The sequence below is a fragment of the Lepidochelys olivacea genome, assembly GCF_965140295.1.
Source record: "Lepidochelys olivacea isolate rLepOli2 genome assembly, chromosome: 4".
Lineage (NCBI taxonomy): Eukaryota > Metazoa > Chordata > Testudines > Cheloniidae > Lepidochelys > Lepidochelys olivacea.
This window is the reverse complement of record NC_140414.1, coordinates 30,653,585-30,679,214: the sequence shown is the minus strand read 5'-3', so window position 1 is coordinate 30,679,214 and position 25,630 is coordinate 30,653,585. Positions and strand designations below refer to the sequence as shown.

General features: G+C 37.8%; 1 protein-coding gene across 1 annotated transcript in view; it reads right to left on the bottom strand.

Annotated features, from left to right (window-relative positions):
* The window catches only part of BMPR1B (bone morphogenetic protein receptor type 1B), a 354,353-nt gene that overhangs the window by 274,643 nt on the left and 54,080 nt on the right, over positions 1-25,630 (bottom strand). Inside the window, exon 2 of the mRNA XM_084626037.1 lies at positions 8,924-8,994. The gene's annotated coding sequence lies outside the window, so the exon portion shown is untranslated. The remainder of the gene's footprint in view (positions 1-8,923; positions 8,995-25,630) is intronic.

Below are 25,630 nucleotides of genomic sequence, written 5' to 3'. Positions count from 1 at the left end.
AAATTAAAGCAATTTTCTTACCTCTGCAGTAACATACTTTTCATTAATTTCTTTTGTTATTGCAACAGCAATCAGTGGTGTTAAATAGAACTGGAAAGAAAATCCCTTAAAATGATCTTAGCCTGGAGTCAAAAATTTGTGTATTGTCTAATGCTAATTTTCACATTTCTAGCTTTGTGTTAGAGAATTTATGGAAAGCAAGGATATTCAAAACTTTATGTGCATCTTTCCATATTTTTTAATAATTGTTTGTTTTATTTTTTAAATCTGTAACATTCTGTATTTATTTTGAAATTTTAAATTTTATATTACTTCAGCAACTTCAATTTTAAAATTAACAAGTTTTTTTTTCCAGGAAATAATATCACAAATGTTATTTAGTTTCAGTAGGTGACATGATGGCTTCTGTTTATGGGTACTGTAATACTCTTAATGCCGTTAGATTTGTTGTTTGTTTGGGAATGATTACAACAAATCTGTAATTATTTAAATGCTAGTTACAGTTGAAAAGCCACTAAAATCCAAATGATAAGAAACATATATTATATCTGCTTTCCATAACAAAAACTCAACACTGGATAATGATTAAACATTAGTTCCTATTTATCTAACTCAGTGCTCCCAATGTTCAAGCCCAATTTCTGAGCTTAACTGCTTATTAGAAAACAGAAAGGTTCCTTAGCGGCATAAAACTTGATATTGAGAGAAGATTGCAAAATCCATGCTCCAGTGAAGTATGCCTAAAGAAAAAGTAAAGAAAATGAAGTACTAATGCCAAACTTCTAAAAAAATGCAAAGAAAGCAAGCAAGAACTTGAAAAGTGGTTAAAACTTTACAACTACATTTTATGTGAAATGCTGCAGATAAAGAAACTCAAATAATTTGATGTCTGATTTAAAAAAAAACAACTTCATGTGAATAGGGTTGCCAACCCTTCAGGATTGCCCTGGAGTCTCCAGGAATTAAAGATTGATCTTTGATGAAAGATTATGTCATGAGATGAAACCTCCAGGAATATGTCCAACCAAAATTGGCAACCCTAAGTGTTAACCTTGTCTAACCAACGGAACTTATCTAAAGTCAGAAAACTGACACAGTAAGTATATATCACTTTGTACATGCCATCGCAGAAATTCAAGGCAAAACCTTTTAGTTACTGAGATTGCAATAAATACACACACCACACCACAATCACTCACCACAGCAAGAAAAACAACAGCATACATCACTACAGTTTGTCTTCACAAACTAATCTGTACCAATATAAAATGTCTGTGTTTGCTACAGTGTACATTCTAAAGCCCGCTTCAGTCATTAGGTAGCTTTCCATTGACTTCAATGGGCTTTGAATTAACCACATAGTGAACATCTCCCTCTCCTCCATGAAGTCTTCAGGTTTTGAGGGACCATTTAATACAGCAATCAATTTTTAAAAAATCTTATAAAAATGTACATATGCGCAGATATCAATTAAAGTAGAGTGTGAGTAACAAATGCTACTTTAGCCAAGTTAGAAGCAGCTCTACAGGGCTAACCCTAACAAGGAGATTGGGATAGTGACCTGACAATCAAGCATCTTCATGGGCGGAATGCACCTGCGCAGAGGGTCAGTGCACCAAGGCCTATGCACCAAATAAGTCCCACTGAAGCTTCTCCTCAAGCCCCTAAATCTACACTCAGTAAAGCTGTGCTTTTCAATGAAGCTGTAACAGCGGTATGTTTTGTGAAACCTGTGATCAGATACAATCTTAATAAAGTTGGCTAGAGAACTCACTAAAAAGCCTCAATATAACCAGTTATTACTTAGGAACTGAGAATTTGTATTTCCTTTCTACATAAGCCAATGGGAATTTGCCTAGGAAAGGACAAAGATTCAAATTTATAATCCTAATTCAGACTCCAATTTTCCATTCCAATAACTGACATTCTGCAATGCTCATACCCACTTTTATACTACAGATTTTAAGAAAATTTTCTTGTCATATTATGGGCAAGAAACAGCCTGAAAATATCACCCACAACCACTTGCTACATGTTTTTTAAGGTTCATGCTGTATAACTAAAGGCCAATTTTGTTGATTTGTTTTAAGAGTATAGGCCAAACTTTTCAAAGGGGCCTAACCACTATCAAAGTGTCCAATTTCCATTAATTTTCAACGGGAGGTACATACCCAGCTCCTTTAGGACCCTTTGAAAATCCCAGTAATAAATCATTGTAATTTTAATCTGTGATATTAACAGAGGCAGCATTTCAAGTCTAATTTTAGAAGAGGAAAAAGCAAAAAGATCAGTAAAGAATAGTAGCTTAACACTGCCGATTCTGACAAAGAAAGGAAAAATAAAACAGTATCATTTAACTAATAAAACATTCTTATAGCACCTGGATTCTGTGCTTCAGAAATAAAAGCAAAGACTGCACTGAAAAGAAGAACAAATATGTAGTTTTAAATCAGAGTCTGCATAGTTAGCTCCACCAAATAAACTGTGTGAGGATCCCATTTTTGCAAGCTGATACCTGTCACAAGAGAAAAAACAGTTATGTTTGTAATAAGGTAAATACAGCTCTATTTAACAAACACCTTTGAAATATTTAAGGAACAAGGTATGCTAAAACTTCTGAATGCCAATTACATCCAAGATAAAACTTAGTTAGCCTTTTCCACATAAAAAAAATCTAATATACTATATTAAGTAAATATTAACTGTTCAATAAATGCTTAAACCTCTCAGACAGCACAATATTTTGAGTGCTATGAGACACTAGCAATTACATGGTTACTGTTATTTTTCCAAAATAGTAATAAGCTTCAGGTGCATTTTATAAAAGCTAAGAAGTTACCAGTCATTTAACTTTTGTCACTATCAAAAATAAATTCCTTCTGAAGTTATGCCAAAATGACTTAAAGAACATTGGTAGTCGTCATGCTGCACCCTGGCTATTTTATAATGAATTCATTCATTACAATGTAAACGTGATCATTCTCAAGAGTCCTTCATAGATTGGTATGATAACCCAGTCTGGATTTTTTTAAATTCATCTGTGTGTACACAGAATGTGTTGACCATATTTCTTTTGAACTCTGCCAACAATCTCCTACTCACGCTCACAAATGTTTCTGATATTTTAAATCAGGAAGAACCATACGATTCCTACCGCCCCCCCCCCCACATTTTTAGAAATAAACGCCAACAAATTTAAAAATTAAATAAAATAAATAAATAAATCTCAAATTTATATCAGGATTAGCCTCCTTGACCACTATCTTAATGGTAACTAGCCTCCTAAAAGGGATATGACTTTGTTCTTGAATCATTACTTCTGAATAATTAATTTGTTCCTGGAATTTAAACTAAAGTCAACAGAAATATAGACACAAACATATAATTGCTTACCCTTAATTTTAAAGAGGGCTGTGGCCACAAAGAAAGATACAGAGAGAGATTAAATTACTCAGAGCACTTTGAATGACTTTTAAACAGATGTAGCTACATCTGTGTTTCACATTGGCATTTAGCCCGTTGCACAAACTACTTGTTGTTTCTCAACACTTATTTGAATAATTGTGTCTCCACAAAATAAACAAGTTTGAGACTAAATTACTTATATGTCTGCTGGGAATAATTATAAAATTAGCTTGTTCTAATTAGCACTTGTGGGGTTAAAACATAACAAAATACCATAGCCAGTCTCCAGGTGAAATAAAAATCCGAAATGTCAACCATGGGTTGGCTCATGTACGTGAGACTTTGATTTTTCTGAATCCAACAATATGATCTCTAAGGAAGGCTTAGACCTTGACTTGTTTCTCATAATTCTGTAAACAAGTATTCCCATTTTTCAGTCTCCTGAGAGTCCTTTATTTATTCATCACAGCTACAGACTACATATTATTTAAATAATTACATGAAAGAAGCATGCACCAGCAATAATCAGAACGTAAAATCTTGAAGCACAGGCCAAGTCTTAATTTCATAAGTTAAAATATTCCATTGATAATGCATGGTTACACCTACGCAACAACACACACACAAGAATTTTGTTTATCTTGTGCTTTAGGGTTGCCAATATTTAAAGGTCCCCGTTCAAGAAAGCACTTACGCATGTGCTCAGGTACATACGTATTCAGGACAGCATGTACTTAACTTTAAAAGCACATGCTTCAGTCCCACTGACTTCAATGAACCTAATTCTAAATTATGTCCTCCAAGAAGAAAAATCATCACACAGTCACAATACTTATGTTGTGACATCTTGATGTGGCACATCAGGCATCTGTGGGTAAGGCAGTTATGTTCCAAGGTAAGTTCCAGTGAATGCCAGTGACAAGGTAATCCCAATATAAAAGAATACTTGAGAAAGACAGTATAATACAAACATGACAAAATTCAGTATAAATAGTCTCAATCAACTGAAGTCTTATTTCTCTTCTCTCTCTTGTTCAAGCCCTTCCACACATGCTTTTCAGTAGCTAACTCGCATTTTTCCAGCATTTTCCTGATAGTTCACTATCTTCCTCCATCCTCTCCTCCTCAACATCAGCCTCCCTCTACCCCTTCCCCTCCCCACACACACACACTGATTGTCACTACTGTGTTTAGGAGCCATATCTGCACATGGTGTTCTATACAATGTTACAGTATTTAAGTCCACTTGAACTTGGCCTCTGGGTGGAAGCATTAAAAAAAATTAACTTGCCTGCAAGTAGCAAACAAAAATAAAAATCTGCCCTTTTCAGAGAGAGATATTACTATAATAAAATTTAGTCATTTGATAAATTGAGCTGACTTAATTTGCAGCTACTCCATCTCCAGCTAACGTCTCCTTCCAAACCCCTTCCCCCAGACTGTACCATTTCTTACATACACTGTAATACAAAACTTCAGTTGAGGTGAATGGCTTTTACTTCATTTTGGTACTCAGTACTATAGTATTGCTATTTTGAATTAAATTTACTATCCATATAGATATGTCATATGCACTTCCAAAAGTTATTCATGTTTATGACAGGGGGAAATAAATGACTTTTTTTAAATATATATGGTTTTCTTTTTAAATGCCAAAATACTGTCTTACATATACACACAGTAGGTAAGTATTTCAAGTTGCACTAAAAATAACAACTGACACTTATTCCAACAATGAAAGAAAGTGTACATAGTCTATTAACAAAATTGGGTTTTTATAATATTTATCACTGTTGCCAACCAAGGGCACAATAACTGACGTTTGGATTTCATGCTCTTGTGACAACTGAATGAACTTATGTGAAACAAATAACTATGACTGATTAAACCCGGGAATATTCAACTCTTTTCTTTTTGGGTCTCAAAGGTAGCCAAGTACTGGTGCTGCTCTTCACTACTCATCTGCAGAGTGATTCATGCTAAATTTATGTGTAACAGATTTCTTTTCTCTTTTTTCCACCCCATACATACCAGGAGTCTCAAAAGAATCTCAATTATATTAATATTTATATGACTATATTACAACAGGTCTGTGATAAAATATACAGGAGGCTTGTTATAAAATGACATGGGGTATGTCTATATAGTTGCCAACGCTCCAGGAATTAAAGATTAATCTTTAATTAAAGATAATGCCATGTGATGAAACCTCCAGGAATTAATCCCAACCAAAGTTGGCAACCCTAGCTGGGAGTGGGCCACCCATCCCAGGTAGACAGACCCACACTAGCAGGCCTCAAGCTAGTGTGCTAAAAATAGCACTGTGGACATCGCGGCTTGGGCTGGAGCTAAGGATCTTGAACCCTGGGAGCGAGGGGGGTCAGGTAGACTTGAGAGCCGGGGCCACAAAATCCACTCTGCTATTTTTAGCCCACTAACTTGAGCCCTGCTAGTGCAAGTCTGTCTACCTAGGGTGGGGGGCTTGCTCCCAGCTGCAGTGTATACACTCCCATGGGGGCTTTGCAAGAGTTTGGTAGAATAGTTGTTAATCTGTTAGATCTAATAGTTACATGGAATCCTTTTACTGGCAATAAACAAATACATTCTTCCCTCTCCAATTGTTTCTGTGTGTCCTCCACTGGTGATGTTTCCACACAAGAAAATACTGATTCTCATGTTCTGTTATAATCCATCCTGATGGGCATTTTATCCAGTCTCTGAAAACTAAGACCTTTCGTGAACAGAATTATTTTAAAATACAGGATCATTTTCTCCTTTGAAATCTGGATTGTTTGTGAGCCACCTGAATGGTACCAAGGAGCAAGACCCTGCCCTTAACTGTCTAAAAATTTCCTGCATGCATAACAAGTTCCTGTACTCCACATCATTTTAAGAGATGTGTTTGGGTCAAAAGTCCTCTCCACAGCACTAATCTTCAACGGACATACGATTGTTTAGTACCAGATGCCACTGGTGTTAAGTTACAGCAGTCTAAGAGATACTCACACGAGAGCCAGCACAGATTAGCCCACAGGATCAGAGTCATGATCACAATAAAGGATATGTTTGGAGAGGAAGAAGGGACCTCTGCTCTACTTTGCTAACCTCCTCAGTCCCCCAAATCCACACCTTTCCACTCAATTAGAATAATAAATTATTATTAAGCTCCAACCACGTGTTCTACAATGACATGAATATAGAGACTGCCCCTGCCCCAAAGAGTTTTCGATTTAAAAGACTATCATGGAAGAGGAAGTTTTCACTGGATGATCACATGCAGGAGTTAAATTAAGTCAGAGAAGAATGTTGCTTTTGCATTGAAAGTCTGTGGGTATTTCTCCATCATTTAATGGCATGAAGGATGAGTTAACTTAATTTTTAGGAGCAGCTTTTTTGGAGGGATGGTGTTTTTTTATTTTTTTTTAAATAATGACTTTTTATGGGAAATTTCCCCAATCCTGCAGCTGCTGTCACTGCCATTGTAAAAATTATTCTTACCAGAAAGGGTAAAACTTGCTACTTAGATGCTTGTGTTAACTCCCCTCTTTCAATCAGCTGGCGGGCATTAAAGTCAGTGGAGTTATGCCAATTTATCCGAGTTTAGGATTCAGGGTATATAAGGATATCCATGTGATACAATAATGATCCAAGGTTCTGTAGTGTAAGAATTGTCAACAATGATTACATTACTTTACATTTGAGACAAATATAATCAACAAAAGAATAACTGACTAGTCTGAGTCTTTATTGACTGCACAATACTCTAGAGATTATAAAAGAACAATACTATGAATAATAAATGTATACAATCCCTACTCAAAATGCAATGAACACTAGAGTTGAAGATTATTTAGTCAGCATCTTCTTGTACAGACAGCAAATACAAAAATTCAAAACATATAACTCTGGATTTTTTGGTTTTTATTAGCAAAGGAAATCATAGTATCTCCATAGTACTGGAATGCAGTTTAGTGATTATGGCACTATTATTCTTCATTGGTCTATTTGAAGGATTATCTAACTTCCCCCAAAGTGTCTTGCTCCTTCTAAAAATAATACATTAAATTGTTTCCTCTAAAGATGTTCTTAATATGCTGACAGAAATGGTGGACGTAAAGCCAAGTTTAACTATGTAGAGTGTATTTATGGTTTCAATTTTTCTCCATTTAACCTCTTTAAAAAAAAGACATAGAAGTAGCCAGGATATGCTTAGTGTAAATACTATCCCTAAGGCATAAGAACTGCTCTCTCTGTGCATCACGTGGGGCGCATGACACTCCAAAGGGGAAAACAAGAAAGCAGGAGCACTGCTTTACCCCTAACAGAGCAAACTGGGTGCACAAAGGAGAGTAAGCTGCACCCTCTGACATGTTACTTCCACTGTACATCTAGAACAGATCAGATCCGCAATGCCCGCAATGGAGGCCTGTGCATTAAAAGGTGTAATTGAGTCCTGCACAGGTATGACACACATTAGACACATACAAATAATTTATAACACTAGGTACCAAGTAGAGTTAGTATATTAGATATCGGAATTTTAGATGTGTAATTTTAGTATATTGGTGTAAATGGGTACATCGCTGCAGTAAACAATCACATCATATACTCTAGCAAGTACACGCTATGGGCTCGATTAAATCCTGACTCAGGCAAAATTCCCATGTAGTTCAACATGAATTCCACCAGAGTGAGACTAGATTTGGGCAATATTAGTTAATTTACAAATTACTACTGGCACCTTTTCATCAAGAAAACACAACAACTCTCTCCCCTGCACTAAACTAACACTTGAATGTATGACCTTACCGTCAGTGGTTACAATGCTAAAGACTGAAAAACCACATTATTGCTATAGCAGGATTTCCCTCCTCCCCCTCAATTCACTATACTTAATTGACATTTTACAAGATAGCAATTTAATTCTGAGCATTTGGGACTATATTTAAGTCAGACTAAGTAAGTACAATATCAATGTTTTGAATGAGTGGCAAAATATATGTCTTAGTTTGCAGAACAAAGAATCAACTTTTGATCTCAGGTACACCAGGGTATAAAAGTAATGTACTATCATTCATTAATGCATCAAAAGACAAAGGACTGGTACATGTTTCCGTACGTTTTTTTAAGAAGTATCTTATAGGATATGGAATTCTAACTCAAGAGCTCTTACAGTCTGTGCAAATGTTTGATGAAGAGAACCACAGCTGAACAAGCCAATATTTTAAATTCAATGGAGTATGGAAAATGCCAGAAGTTATTAATCATGTTACAAATTGATATCCACTTTGTCATGTTGATCTACACCTCCTTTCTTATCTCCAGGGGTTTTACTGATACCTGTGGTAGAAGTACACATTCCATCCATTATACAAGTTGTGTTATCACATACTTCACTTTAACTTACTGCTAAAGCACAAAGTTAAAAAACCTCACATCACATACCTCCATTGACAAACGTACTATAAACTCATAATAATGAATATTATTTTATCTTTACCAATAGATGTTGTCTTACCTTTATCAAGTTAACCTGAAATGTCCCTTTCTCCTATTCAGCTCCCAGGAACAAAAGAAGTGAACTCCACCCTACGAACAAAGAAAAATTTAAAAGTGATTGGCACTATGCTGAAAGTAGTAATTATATTACTACCATTAAAGAAAGACTCTGTACCAGGGCGTCAAGCGTATGGCCCACTGGCCAGATGCAGCCTACAGAACAGTTTCATCTGGATTCCCACAAATCTTTGGGCTTGTCTGTACAACTCTGGAGTCTCCACTACAGGTGTGTTGGGCTCTAGCTCCCTGGCTAGTCTGCAGTGATGTAGCCTCTGTTTGAAACAAGACCACATCATTGTGCTCTAAGGAACATTTCTGTCTACACAGAGGAATAAGGGGGAGTCCACACTGGAACACTACAAATCACAAGGTGGTCATTAGGCCCATCATATGAAAATTGTTTGACACCCCCCTACACCACCATCCTGTAGTGTCTTCTTGTAGCCATGTAAAACTATAATGTCACCTGCAGGAGAATCTAAGGACTAGGCATGGCTAGTTACAGTAGAACCTCAGAGTTACAAACACCAGAGTTACGAACTGACCAGTCAACCACACACCTAATTTGGAACCGGAAGTACACAATCAGGCAGCAGGAGAGAGAAAAAAACAAAAAAACAAATGCAGTACAGTACTGTATTAAACATAAACTACGAAAACAGTAAAGGGAAAGCAGACTTTTCTTCTGCCTAATAAAGTTTCTAAGTATTAAGTCAATGTTCAGTTGTAAACTTTTGAAAGAACAACCATAACGTTTTGTTCAGAGTTACAAACATTTCAGAGTTATGAACAAGCTCTATTCCCAAGGTGTTAGTAACGCTGAAGTTTAACTGTAAATAGTCAGTACAGTATTTCAGATATGACACCTGAGGACTAGCATTTGATAAAATGAAGCACATGGATGGCAAAATATTTATCAATACTCTATCAATTATGGGAGGGAAATATTTACATTTTGCAATTTATGCTTATTATCTCATCTTCCAAGACAACTTGGCAGAATGCATGCATTGCAACTCATCCGGTATTCTTTGAATGGATGAGTGTTCCTTCATGCCTCAGCCCCCACAGGTCCAGAGTAAATCAGCATATATGTCATTACATTAATTTCTATAGCACTGATAATTCACAAGGTTTACAAACCAAAGCCTTCTCTGGCTCCCATGATGGCAGAACCGCACAGACCTGACTGGGAGCTGGATCAAAAATGTATAGCAGCACAGGTCGTCAGTCCCAAACAGCTGTTTGGTCATTATGTGCATACTTCTTAAGCTACAATTTGGTCCAAAATCTGTCTAGAGGGATACATACTACTTCCTCTCCAACTAATCACCAATAAAACAGAGAGGCTGCTTCAGGACTATAGCCTCACAAGATAATTATGACAGAACATTACCAGTGCTTAATTTGTAATGAAAGAAGTGCCAGGGCTCACACAATTTTTTTTTTTTTTTTACTTTCATGACTGACACAGCAAGCCCAGAGGTGCTGGGCTATGAACTGCCAAGTGGAGAAGTGCCGAGGCTTAGCCCTGGCAAGCCCTGACACAAATTAAGCACTGATTATTACTAGAACTACTGTTGGCATTAGAGTAGAGCCAAGAGGCCCTAATCACACCCTGGCCCCAAAAACACACAGTACATTGTATGAGGCAGTCAGTGCCCCCAAGAATGCACAAAACACAAGGCAGTTAGTGCAACAAAGAGCATACAGTTTACATTAAGATTGGATGTGACATGGAAGTGTAACAAAATGGAGGGAGTTGCAGAAGGTGGCCAAAGGTAACAATGTAGTTACAGAGGCTCACTAAATCCAATTTAAAAAAAAATGCAATGTAAATAAAACAGGAGATATTAATATCAACAGTCCCTGCTGGCTACCAGCCTAGCCATTATCAGTTGGCAGTTTACCATAGGCCTCCTGACAGAAGTAGGTCTTGAGAAAGGATCTGAAGAAGGATAGAGAAGTGGATATACAGATGCATTTGCGGACTAGTTGCCCCTTGTGTGTGAAGTCGTGAAAGAAAATGTGAAGTGGGAAAAATGAACAAATAAGCAATTTAGACTAGCATCATTGGTGAAGTTGAGTCAATGGCAAGACTAAAAAGGGGACGACATAGTCAGAGCCACAGGCCAGAAATATTTTAGTAGCAGCATTTTGAGAATGCACCTGAAATTGGTAACATGGATGTGAGGAAGTTCAAAATGGAGATGGAATTTCTGCACAAGAAAAAGAAAAAGGCTACATCTCGAAAATGTTACAGAGGAAGCAGAAGCAAGATCTGGATATGGCTTTGGATGCATGGGCTAAAGTGAGGACAAACTTGAAGAGAACACCCACGTTTATAGGCCTGAGTGGATGATAATGTTGTCAACAGTAACAGAGAGAAGGGAGACGGAGGACAGGACAAGGAGGTAAGTTTTGACCCTGCTAAATGTACTTTTCTGCAAGGGGTGTCAGAGGCAGGATGAGTTGCAGGTGTGAATGGAGGGAGTCAGACCAGGAGAGGAAAGACAGATTTGAGAAGCATCAACATAAAGATGGTACATGGAGGCGTGTGAGCAATGAGATCACCTAAAGAAATACAGCAGAGAGATAGTAGGATGAAGCCAAGGATGGAGCCCTGCAGTGCCACAGAGAAAGTGAAAGAGGGGAAGAGGATTCACTAAACAGAATTCTGAAGAACAGACACCAAAGTAGGAAGGAAACGAGGAAAGGAGGGACTCAAGAAAGTCAGAGGAAAATATTTTAAGAATGAGGGGGAAGGTCAACAGCATCAAAAGCCGCAGAGAGATCAAGGCAGATGAGAATGGAGAAGTGTCCTGAGAATGGATTAGAAGTCCGTAAAAAGGCTACTAAAGACCTCAGCAAGAGCAGTATCAGAGGACTGGAGAGAGAGTGAAAAACAGTTTGAAGAGTATCAAGGACAAAGTTGGAGAAGGATGGACCAGTCAATGAGTTTATAAATGAGAGGAGGGAGATGGAGTGGTAATTTCAGTGGGAGGGCAGGATGAAGGGAGGAGGGATTTTGGATGGAGAAACCAAAGCATGCTTGTATTCTGAGGAGAAGCATCTTGATGAGAGCATGAGGGTACGGAGAAAAGGGAAGTAGAATATGGCGGAAAGAGAGGTCATGAGGGGCAGTAAAACCAAGGTTTTTACTTCTTTTGATTCATATAACTGTTTCCTGAACCACTACAGTATTGCCTTAGAAGCTGACATCACTCATTTACCCTCTCTAAACCCTTTCACAATGCCCACTGCTTATCTTATCTGAAGTAGTGCTGCACATATCAACATACATTCAAAGCCTGGGGATTGGTTCTCCCTCATTTCCACCCCAAACACCAACCAAATATTTATCACCTCCTTCATAATATTGAAACAGCCAGCACTATCACAAAGGACATGGAAAGAAGTGGCTTTCTGATAATCACTTGATTCAAACAGCATGTCCTTGGTTTTAAAACCGCGTGTTTTGAAGTCTGAGTTTATCAGTTGGGCACCCAGCAGCTGTTCTATTACACTGTTCAGAAGAAGAAATTAACTTTGTCAGAGTTGGGGGCTGGGAGAGCAAAGGAGAAAAATCTAGCTAACATCTTTGGTTATAAAATATCTGACACCATCATCATCTTTATACAGAAATTCTGAAGTGTTGCAACTGGTTTGTAGCCCATACAGCTAATCCTCAATGCCCCATGACTGGTTTCCATACCCCACTTTATGTAATTTAAAGAAAAACACCACCCATTTGGCTCATGACAGCAATCAAACTTAAATGAAAAAACCTTCTTTTCATTAAGTGGAGAAAATAAACTGCTGAAATGAGTTTGAAAGGTTTTTTTTTTATTTTTAATTAATACAGTCACCCACTGATGGCAAGTGTATCTTGCTAGAAAGTGACCTCATTTTGTGATTGTAGCAGTCTGGTAGACCTGTATTTGAGGCTGTAAAATAGCTTCCAGCCTCTCTTAACAATCAGAAGAATAACTAGTGACCTACATTTTTAAAACTTACTAGAAGTTTTGTGTGCCTTGATGTTGGGGTGTTGAACCTAACTAAAGGGCCTGATTTTCAGAACAGGTGTTCAACACTTTCTAAAAAGAAAAAAAGAAAAAAAATCAAGACTTTTAGCAAGACTTTCAAGTTTGGCACCAACATCCCTAGCCCCTTATGAAAATTTAGGCCTAACATGCTGAAACATCTAGGTTTTTTATTATTAAACTGCCACAGCTTTTACAGTTGTATTTAGATTTATTCACTCTGTGAACATTTTACATCCTAAGTGTGTTAGCTGGTTTTAAAACAAATTTGTAACACACACCTTAAAAAGGAACCGTCAGCAGCACCAACAAAGCCTTCTCATGCTGGAAAAGCTCCATTAAAATCTCCTTTGCAGCTTCTCACAAACTCTCTCCCAGTGTCACTTAGTCTCTCCCCACTACTGAGCTTGTGTGTATCTTGCAACATGATCTAAACACTGTCAAATCCAGGCTCTTGGTGAACCAATGAAATGAATTCCATATCTTCTTGAGAACACTTGGCTGAGTCCCCCATGATTATACAAAGGATCACTCTCACAATCATCTCAACAGAGAGGATCCAAATCATTTAGGGCTATGACCCTACAAGTTACAAGTTAAGAAGAAGGTAACTGAAGGTGCAACATCTTTAGGACAAAACAACACTTTGTAAGAGTATAATAAAAACAATATATGGTAGATTAGAGTTTTCAGTTTGTAAGGGAAACTACTGCTCTTTGGGCTGAACAGTAACCTCCAATGCTCAATAAAGATCTCAACTCCAATAAGTATAATATGCATGCCCTGGGCCAAACGTACCTTTTCATGGAAAACTTGCAAGACAATGGGGTAGAACAGCAGTACTCCCAAAAATCCCATGAGATCCAACTCAGTTACTGCTGCATTCTGACCTCAGCCAGGAGTGGGCAGCAGCTACTCAGAAGAGACAGAAGGTGCAAACTTCAAGTTACACAGATTCTGCTCCCAATTCTACAGATATTTGCAGTGAAGGTCTTTATGCAGTCACTCCACACTGTTTCCCTACTCCCTCCTACCAGCACAGCTCACCAAGCAACCATGGATCTCCCTGCATGCAGGTGTTCTTGCATACCATACCCCTCCCCCCCCAGAAAAGAAGGCACAAGACACGGAGCTGAAGTTATTGTTTACATTACCAGTGTAATTTCCATAGATTTCTCTGGAGGAATTTAAACTGACTTACTTAGGAGGCATAATGCCTGGAGAGCGACAGTTCCCCAGCTTCACCTTCCTCCTCACATGGGACTCCAGTCATGTCTTACTCATGCACAGTGTGTCTCCACAGGCTCATGAGGAGCAGGAAATTTGCAACACAAATTACAATGCCCCTCCCCCGCTTCCACTGTTCCTGGGATCTTCCTGCACCTTCCTTTGCTCCCCTGGGCAGTGCAGAATTCAGCAACTAGCATGATGCATGTATACATTAGAAGAGAACATACACAATGGACACACTGTTATGGGGGGGCGTGTTTCAAGATTTAAGAAATTATATCACAACACATAAGTGGTGGGACTAAGCAGATTACGAGTTAGCTCTGAAGTCATCTCTATGAGCACAAATAAATCCACTGTGAACACTCAATCTATTGTATGTTTCTTTAAACAACACCGGTTTAGCTATTTATCTTCAAACAAATACAGTTGAAACTTGTTTTCCACCTAAAAAAAATACAAACCTTGGCAGCAGAGCATTGGAAGGGAATGAAAACTATAGATTGTTCTTCTTGATACAGGCTGGTGATTTTAAAGAGTGTTGAAATAAGAAGTTTTATATGAAGTGAGGGTTCAAACACACTGTTTCATCACTTTAAAGTTAATTACATCAAAATGGATTCCTCAAGCAGAATTTATCCTTACTATATTAGCATAAAATTATGTGAACAATTATGTATATACTGCAAAAATCAAGATAGACGAGAGCAGTGGCTTTATTGTGTTATCTTTCTTTCCCCTGACACCGGGTATTCCAGATAGGGGCTTTCAAAATAGGTAGCTTTTAAAGAATTTATACACTTTTTATTTTATTGTGTAGTCCCCCACTACTGTCCCTATCACACTCTATGTAGGAAAATCTGTCAAGAACCTGCATTTTTGATTTTGGTAAGATTCTTGTTGTCAGGTACTTCACGTAAGTATTTAGGTCAAGATGCATACATTTCACCCTGGATTTCACAAATGGATCAGGTGGATGCTAAAGGAACACTCCTTCACTCCCTCTACTCCTCCAAAAGCCAAACAACTCAGAGAAGAAGCAATGTTTCTATGCACAGAAAGGGCAACACAATGTGTGTTGTGCTTTACTGATCATTTTATTTTAGTAGACTGTTGTTGGGTTCTGGCAGCCACAATATCATCAGTACATAATGTACAGAGAAGGTGTGTATGGCCACAGTGGAAGAAGCTAAAGAGGTCACTGGCTATAAGAACTTGAGCTAAATTCAATCACTATTTATTGTAAATTGCATATAAAACACTCACATTCCTGAGTGTTTTATATGCAATTTATCATTCCCTTAAAACTCCCCTGAAAAACAGAGACAGAAACTTAAAATTTAACACTGGCTGACAGAGTCTAGGGCCTAGTGTAAACTGACACAGGTACACCAAAAAGTTGGAAAAAAACGTACTTAATCGTTAAAATGTTCTGTTTCAAAAGATAAGGAAGCTAATTTCTGCCACAGGTTAATATTTATTGTGTATTTAATTTGCAATATTTTTCAGTGCAGTTGAATAGTATTTTCATGATTTTCTTACTCCATTTCTCACAACACGTCTTCCAAAAGGATTCCATCCATTTAAAAAGCATGCATTGTGAGGCAGCCTACAGGATCAAAGACTCTTCAGCTAATAACAGAAAGTTATCAGGCCTTCAAGGCAAATGCTGAGAAAGAGGCAAAGCTTGGAATCATTACAGAGATAGCTTTAAAATAATTAAACAAGTTATTTGGAATCAGTAGTACTTAGTCGATTGAGAAAATGAATAGAATCCGTCAGGAAACTTCTTGAAGTGAGGCAAATGACAGAAAAGTGCTACAACACGAGTAAGATGAAATTTCATTTGATGTCTCTTTTGCAAGGCAAAGAGACTTTGTCCTTATTGAGAAGTTTTGTAAGAAAAAATAACTATATGTATACAAATACTTAGCATGTGGATTTCTGTGGGGTCACATTATCTTTCAGAAAACGTAACTCACTTTTTAAACAGCGGTTTGGATACTGGTTCTTTCTAGGACACAAAGCTATGATGATTTGAATACTTTGTGAATGGTCAGCATGTGTGTGTTCTCCTAGAGAAAGGAAAAAATTATATTCTGTGCAAGGAACTGAAGCAGACAAGTGCTTCTAATTAAGGGCCAACAAGCTGCTTCAGTTAAAGAATTTCAGCTGAAACTGAATCAATGCATTCATTCCTGTGAGTTTAGCTATTCTCACAGGAAGGACAATGGGATTTCACCATGCTATGGTGCAACCTGGGGCATACACTTCAGAGCACCTTTTTAAGTTTTAAAGTGGCAGAACCAGGCCCATTGAGAGAAATCTGGGGCCCTTGTACATCTTGCTCGCTGAGGCCTGCCCCTCCCATTTCACTTTATTTACATAGATGTTAGATCCGGGGGGAGGGGGCCCTGAGTTCTGGATCCCAGTAGAACTGCCCCCGCCTTCACTCCCAAGGCAGATCAGAGGGTCCCAGGATTATGTGATTCTGGAATATGTAGGTACTAAAATTAACAGCGGATTTTCGGGGAGGAGGAAAGTACTTCTGTGGGTGAAGCCTCCCCCAGCCCTTCTCTTTCTTTCTCACTCACACTATTTTTCTGTATTTCTCTACTCCATTCAGGCACTCACAAACTGAGCCTTTTCTGATCTCAACTGAATTTCATTTCCCCCTCACCAGATTAGAGTGATAAGTACCCATTTTAAAACATCCTATATGAAATATGAACCTTTTGTTTTCAACTGAAATCCACTGCTAATAAGAGCTCAGACTGCTTTGTAGAATAATAAAATACAATACTCTCTAATACAAGAGAAGAAAGATTTAGAACTGGGGAAAAACAAAGGCATCTCAGACACTGTGTAATAACTGTAGTTGGTTTTTTTTTTAAATGGCAAATGTAATTTCATTTTTAAGAACTACTTAAGTTATAATGTGTGATTCTATATTGAATAGTGACCTTTTAAATGGCACTGTAGGAATCCATGTTTATTTTATTTCATGGTAATTGCAAGATCATCTTTGCAAATAAGATGACTAGGGTTTCCCCCCATCCCAATTGCAATACATACAAATCCTTGGATACAGGTCAAGCAGTGTTCTTTTGGTTTAGTGCATCTCATAAACAGTAGCTCTGGGCCATTTAGGATGAATGAAAAGTCTGATGAATATGCATCTGAGGTGTAATATGTAATATGTAATCTGATGAATATGCATCTGAGGTGTACCTAAATTCTCCATTTGGAATTTACACTAGTTAAAATCCTGTTGATGACGCATAAATCAGAACAGAATCTAGCTGTGTTGTCTCTGAGTAATATTATGTATCATATCTGATTACTTTAGTGAAATACACTTAAACTAACCACATAAGATTCTGAATACTAAGAGGCAGTAGACTGGAAAAAATATCAACTACCTATTTACCCAGACCCCCGTTTCTGACTATTAGGATGCATGACCAATTCAGGGAAAAAGAAAAAGCCAAAGGAAAAGGAAAAGGAGAGGGGAAAACAGCTTTAAACAGTTAGATACAAAACGGCTTAATTAGAGCTACAGATGATTGTGCCACCCACATTTAAAGTGCCCACTACCAAACAGAAGCATTTTGGCAAAGGGCCTTTTAAAAATAAAAAATAAAAAAAGGTGAACCCAAATAGAATAATTCAATGATGGCTAGACAGCCAAAAGGGATAATTGTGCTAATTAATGCTAGAAAAAGGAACAATGCTCTTAATATTCTATGGGCCAGAGATTTGTGTGGAAGAAATCCTGTGATTGGCCTGAATACTCTGGCATTTTAAGTGTCAGGAGATCTCCACAGCATTGGTGAGACCGCACTGAGAGAGTGTAGCAAAACTGTTTCAGGATGCTAGGACTTGGGACATGATGAAGAAAGAGAAATTTCATGGTTGATGTGGGAAGACATGACTGCAGTTTGGACGGAAACCTTGATAGGAAAATGGAGAGACATCTCTTCCAGATGATATGATGAGGGTCTAAAGGACCAAATTATGACTCCATTTAGCCACACGTCTGATTAACAGGTCTGAATGGCCTGAAATCTCAAAGGAAATGATAAATACAAAAATGAATGACCAACTTTTCTCACGGGTCCATCAGCTTCAAAGCTCTCAGTACACCCAAGAGTCTCTGACCTAGTCTTTGACAAAGACTTTTGACTTTCTCAAAACCCTAGAGAAAAACATTCCACAGTGCAGCAGAGACTCAAGAGCAGGAAAGGCATATGCTCCTGGTTCATTGACAAACATTGGAACTAGAGCCCTTCCTAGAGTGAGGGTGAAACAACAATCCCAGGGAAGCAGCTGAAGGCTTTGGAAAATCAATTTATCAGCTTATATATGGCTGGATTTACTTTGTGTGGGTTTGTGCAAAGAGGTCTGGGTTCTGATATAGTTTGTCCCAAAGCAAGAGCCATGGCTGGGACATCTACATGAGGAGACAGCAACAAAATCAGTACCTTCAAGACCAAGGAGACACAATGATACAAGAAAGACCTCAATCTCTCCTGATTTTCTAGGGCATCTTCACTAGCAGAGGATGGAGCACTGCATATTGGTTTCTGTGTATTGCTTCCTGCACTTTAACAGACTATTGGATCTTCTGCTGGGCAGTTAAGACCAGAATGCTCTTGTTCTGGAAAGAAGAACACCTATCTGCTGGCCCACAGACTCAGATCCTGTTGGACATAAGAGGAAAAAAGTGCTAGTAAGAGCAAAGAGAACGGCAACATCCAGAGTGCTACAAGTCTTCAATCTGCAGTTGTTACAGGGACAGAAAAACAGGGAGGGTTGGTACCAACCTGGTCTTCAGGGGCTGAATTTAGATACCAAGGAAGAAATTTTCATTAAAATGCCTATATAATCAAAGAGGATATGGCTATTTCCTCTAGGAGCTCTGGAATGGCAAGTGAATATTTACATGACAAAGTGATTTTATTCATTTTAGTTAATGTATCTGATTTTTTGAAATAACTTTTTCTTCTTTCCTAACTTTAGAAGAAACAACTGACTACAAGATCGAAATCTAGTTTCACCAGACTATAAAACTTGAAACACACACACATACACACAATTACCTTACAGTAACTCGGCTCTTCAAGATGGTTTCTTGCAGGTACAATCCCAATTGCTGGTCAAAAATTCCAATCTCATGTGCACGAGGCACATTTGCACCAAAAGTGAAATGCACGTGGGCAAAGACTCAAAGAGCCACCATAAATTCCCCCCCTCACCCAACCCTTAGAGTTAAGCCTCTCTAACCTAGTGACACCAGTTTTACATAAGTATTGCCCTGCATAAAAAGTATCTCAATAGGAATAACTTCTTTGCTTAAGTCTCCCTGAACTAATTATTGACACAGTGGGCCAAGACTGCATTATACTTATTTAAAAAAATACACAGTTTTCCGAAAAAGCAAGCTCCCCAAATCATTTCCAGATCAGCCTCTGTATGTGCAGAAACCCTTTTCATTAAAAGAATAAGATTAAAGGAACAGTTAAATATGTTGACCCAGCTATCAATTTACATGACAGCTACAACAGGAAAGAAATCATAACTTAAAAGTGGGGTGGAAAGCAACAATGTAACGAAAGTGTTAGCAGCTCACTCAGACTTTGGCCTGTTTGTGAATAATTAGAAAAATCTAAATGGATTGAACACAGTATCAAGAGATAGAATTACAGTTCCTTTCACTCTGATGTATTGAAAAATAAGAAGTTAAAAAATCCAGCATAATAATTAAAACAATCACAAAATGCCTCCCTCCTTTTCTAATTTACAGCACCTTAAATTACTACCACCAATTTAAATAAGAGCAGAAGCTTTTTAGTTGCTTCTTTCATGCTTAATCCATCATTTGTTTCAGTATCTTGTTTTAGAACTAACCAGCTCACCACCTATTGCACATCATCTGCTGCACTTTCCACATCTGAGGAAAAACAAGAAAGAACCTTTTTCTCATACTATATATCCAAACTGCTATTTTGATCCATCACCTGCTACATGAGAATCAGAAGGCACGTCATCATCACATATGCCCAGACTTCATCAGCTTGAATCAAAAGAATTAAAAAGGAGTTCTCTAATATGGCTACTTGTAATAGGGTCATCTGCCACCCAAGCACCCCGTTGCAGTTAGAGGTCATACTGCAGCACCCCATCTGTGTTCCTCTCTTCAGGGTCCCATAAGAACTGTAGGCTATTGTATTTAAAACATTCCCCTTCCAGGGTCCAGTTCTTTCAGTCCTCAGAGTCAACACGTTGGTCCTCCAAGGCCCAGCCCCACTTCAGTGTCTCTTTCTCCGTTAGGTAGGGAGTAATTCCCCCGCCCTCCTTTCCAGAGCTGGGTCCCAATTCAATCACCACTTTTCAGGTTTTACCTGGCTGGATGGAGCAGAGTCTTCAGGCTCTTCCTTCCTCTTGCCTTAGCAGGCTTCTCCCAGCCCTCCCAGCTGGGGCAACTCATCTACTTTTCCCTGCCTTTCCTCAGTCCCTGCCACAATTTCCTAAGCTTCACCCCTCTCTTCAGCTTCCTGCTGCCCTTTATTGGGGAATCAGCTATCCTCCATCAGACCCCATTGTAACAGAAAGTAATTGAGAGACAAATATACCTCTCCTCCTACCATTAAAGGTTTATTTTGGGGTTTGAAGGTTCCTGAATGTTAAGGGCTCCAGACAAAATGATGATAATTACAAGTCAATTAAAATATATTGAAATTGTTTATAGATTGGGAAGGTTTAGAATCAAGTGTTATCCCACTAAAGTTTTTCATGGGCATGAGCAGTGTATAATATTTCAGCTAAACAATCTGGGGTCAAAAGCTCAATACATGTTTGCAGCTCTTGCTCTTCAGACAAAGGTTACAAAAAATGACCTATGCAAAACTTCCTGCCTCCTGATGTTTTTTTGCCAGTCTCCATTCCAAAGGTTTTCCATATAGCTGGAATTCTGCCCATGATCTCCATATCCCCGAAGAAATACTCTTTCCAGATGAGTTCCCCAGAACAGAGCTGTGTTTCTTAGAAGGCAAAGGGATATTTATAAAAAGTACAACATCCTGAATGTTGCACCAGTTGGCTAATATATAATTATTCTATAATTTGACATGAAAGTCTGGTAGCCATTTACAAACATTATGAAGAGGCACCAATGTTCAAACTCTAAGGCTGTTGGATGCTACAGGGTGAACATTTAATATTTTCAAATAAAGGGGGTTCTCTGTTAGATTTCGTCTTCATTTTGTCTCAGTTCAGATTTTAATTTTTTAAATAAAATCTATGTTAATTTAAAACCTTTGAAGTTTTATCCAAGCTTTTTTTAAAATGTGACATTCTATTGCCCTCTAATAAATGTGCAGAATGGTCCAATAATAGAGTAGTTCCTTTTCTAGATGTTTTATTATATTTGTTGATGTTAATGATTTGCTAGTTTTATTCCCTTTCAAATACAACCTACTTGTTTCTCAAAGTTCTTTAGAAAAAGCACTCAACTGATCTCAGGCATTAGCCTGAAAAATGCATTTTGACACAAAGATGAAAGGAAAGATAATTTAGTATATTATTTACCAATTGAAGGGTCACACCTCAATACATGCAGCTCTGCCCATAAGCTCACATCCATCCCACTGTAGCTCAACCACACAGATATACACCTTTCAGCAAAGTAACACCCCTCTGAATGAAAAATGCTGTTTAGTTTTGCTCAGGTTCCAATTTTACTGATCTCTCTTTATATATACGGTACTTCTCAAATCACCTAATCTATGCTTTGTATAAGTAGAACTGCATAGTACACAAATGGCAAAACCAGGATTTCTTAAAATGAAGTTTTATAATATTAAACTCAAATTATAAACAAAACAAAACAAAGGGATGCAACTTCGTGCCCTCACGTTGCACAGCCATATATTCTGTTAATGCAGATGGGTTCTAATCAAGCATGTGTATCAAGAGAAGATTATTTTTTCAAAACAATGTAACTATAATTGAAATAGAAGTGTTGTATCCAAAGAGTTGATTTACACAAATTAATATTAGAAAACTACATTTTAAGGGGAGATTGTCAAAGGGATGAGTGGGTTTCAGAGGAAATGGATTTAAATCACCATTTTAAATCATGATTTTAATCAGCAAGCAGGAAATCTTCATTTAAAAAATCTTATTTTGCATTTGTACTTTTTAGTTATTTTCCTAAAGAAAGGTTCTCTCTCATTGTGTGGAAACCATCAAAACACACTGATATGGAACCAAATATAGCCTTTGCCTAAATTTAGTACTTCTTTTTTATTATACTGGCTCTGTTTCCTTTGTGCTGCCCTGACACCAATGCCAGCTGGTGGATTTAAAACCTAAGTCAGGGGCGCACACACAAAATTTGGGCCTACAAGGGTTGTCAAATCGAATTCTGATCTCTTAATTCCCAGTCCTTTGTCTTAACCACCAAACCATTATTGGTCTTATGTCTAGATGACAGGAAACACAACTGGAAATTGGGAGTCCTACACTGACTCAATGTGTGAGACTGGGTAAATCACTCACCTTCCTCATGCCTCAATTTTCCCAATGTTACTATATCTGCCTTACTGGGATATTGTGAAGCTTTGTCAGCTACTTAATGATCTTAAAAGCTTTTTGAGATCTTTAGACAGAAGGTGTGCTATAAACTGTATGTATTTTTAAACAAGAGAGAGTGTGTGCTTTTCTAGACGGGGGAGATTAAAAACTAAAAAAAAGTTACATGCTACTCAAAAATCACGAGTGAGTATTTTTAGTCGGCATTTGCTAAGATTTTAACATAGTTCAATGAAGGTCTGCCCCTTTGTCACTTCATTGCACATGCTCTCTTCTCAGGAGCTGATGTGCAAATGCTGCTTTCAGTAAAAGTAGCATGAGAATGATTGTAAATGCCTCACTGAAAGTCACACAGCAGAAACTACTTTAACATCTGCAATACTAAAAAAAAACCCACTGCCTTTGAGAAGAACCCACCTGCTTACCTCCATGTTAGGCTCTCATGACAATTTTAGCTGAATTCTGAAGGTTTTCTTCAAATTCTAAGCTTTCATTAAAAAAGTGAAGATTTTATCTTTTTCTGAGAATGCGGGCAATCATTCAATATTTCCTCTTCACAGATAAAATCTGATAATTTTTCTGTCAGATTCAGCTAACAATAAAGTGCCACTACTAGAAGGTAAAGGATTAAGCATACATTGACTATTCTCTGCCAGGGCAATGTTAAGAAAACAAAACCAGAAACACTTGGAGCCTATTGAGCTTTAATTACCTTACGTTTCACCATTCATGTTGTTTTATTAATTTTTGCATTTCACTCAACTTGGACAATGAAAATAGATTAGTGAGTTTCAATTTTGTTTATTTTGTAGCCACTTGGAGCTTCCAGCTCTCATGGTCTCACACAATACCCTAAAGTCTGGGTGAAAATGCTGCAGGGCAATGTCTAAAAAAATTAACTGATTTCATGGAAAACCATAGAAACAGTTCTATTATTTTCTGAAAATAAGTAAAAAAAAATCCCAGCTACTACTCTTTTTGTTTTGCTTTAAATAGAATCAACTTTGGGGGCTAAACTTTCTGGCAGCATCACTTTAATATATATCTTTATTTAACAGTTTACATAACATAGCAACCTATAAACGTCATTTCTTTCTGAAAGGCAAACTTCAGTAAGTAAGTGAGAATTATAAATGAAAAAAATGATGGTATTAAATTTTGTCTGTGTTTGAGTGTATAGAGAAATCATATACATTAAACGTAAGGTAACAGTAGCTTAAACTAATTCCGTTAATATCTATGAATAAGCTTTTCATTTGGCCATTTTCACATCCTGTAATTATTGCAGAGGAAACACAGGTTACGGGTTCAACTAGCGCTTAAAATGTGTAATTACATCTACTAGACTTACCCTAAGGGTAAAAACTTCATGACCTAAAATACAAGGCACCAAATTCCTTTTACACATGCTGTGGAGTCTAATGTTTCAATGGATAGTTTGATTATTGTTAATATTCAAGAATCAGTCATCCTCAAACAAAAGATGCAGAAATTAAACCCACATGTCAAGATTTCAGACAGGCTAACAATGTTATTTATCTGTAATAAATGATTAAAACAGTATCATAAATATATTTGCTCAAATCCATTCAGAGACAACATCTTGAAAATGTATCAATACCTGTAAATTCCTCCATGTGTAGTACTCGAAATAACATTTTAAAAACAGCCAATGGGTGGGTAGGTATTTTGAAAAATTCTCAATTTGTGTCAGGTCTCTACCTTTGATTTCAAGTAAATTGTAATTGTACTAAGATCACAACTTTTCTTCACCTTACCCCCAGAAAATCCAGTAAAAGTTTCAGTTTTCCAACATCTCATTTCACAAAGAAAGAAACAAAAAATTAGGACCACAGGGATTCCACTTATATGGACAGGCATAGGAACATGTAAGCATCATGCACTTAACCAGACTATCCACTAGTTTTGCAGTGGGCTTTGGTTTATAGCAATAGGCTCAGCAACTGCCATCTCTGTTTATCAAATGTCCACCATAGGTTAACATAACACCAGTTCTCCGAGTTTTATGTATGTATTCATCTGCAGACAGTACACAGGGGAAGACAGCTCACAGGCTATATGCCACAATTTGGTACACGTTTAGCTAAATTATGCACTTAAGAAATATGCACTTCCAAAGGGATCACATAAGATCCAATGGGGACAGACTGGAGCCAAGTGAGTGCGATGCCATAAATAGAATTTGAATGTAAATGGAGTGGTTTTCTGGCTATACCAAAAGAAGGACAGGAGACATTTGACATGGGTTTAATGAGGCCACAACTTTATTAGTCGATGTCGAGGACTACCAGGCAAATAACAGTGTACAGTTCAGGTAACCCCATGTTTTTCCGTACTTACCCGAGGGCTTCAACCAGTTCCCCCTCTTTTTCCATCCAGGTCCCTCCAGCAAATCCCTTTCCGGGACCTTGCCATCCACCCCTCCCCGTAGGAGGGTTAAGGTGGGCTATAAGAATGTGGGGTTGGCTCCCTGCCTTACCAATCATAGAAGTCCCCAGCCGCCCCCCATTTGTTCCTTTAATGAACACCTCTTTTCAAGTCCTTTTCCAAGCCATTTATCTGGTCACTGTATACCTTTCCTATGGAGTACCTGCACTGAACATCCATCCTACACTTAAATAATGAGTTGAGACATAAGGCCTACCACCCATCATGCCATGCATGAACAAATCCCTTCCTGAAACCCATTGTGGGGAAGGTGAAAATAAAACCCAACTGCACCCAAGCCAATATGGTGGTAAGGGAAAAATTCCTTCCCAGCCCCCCTAAAAAAAAAT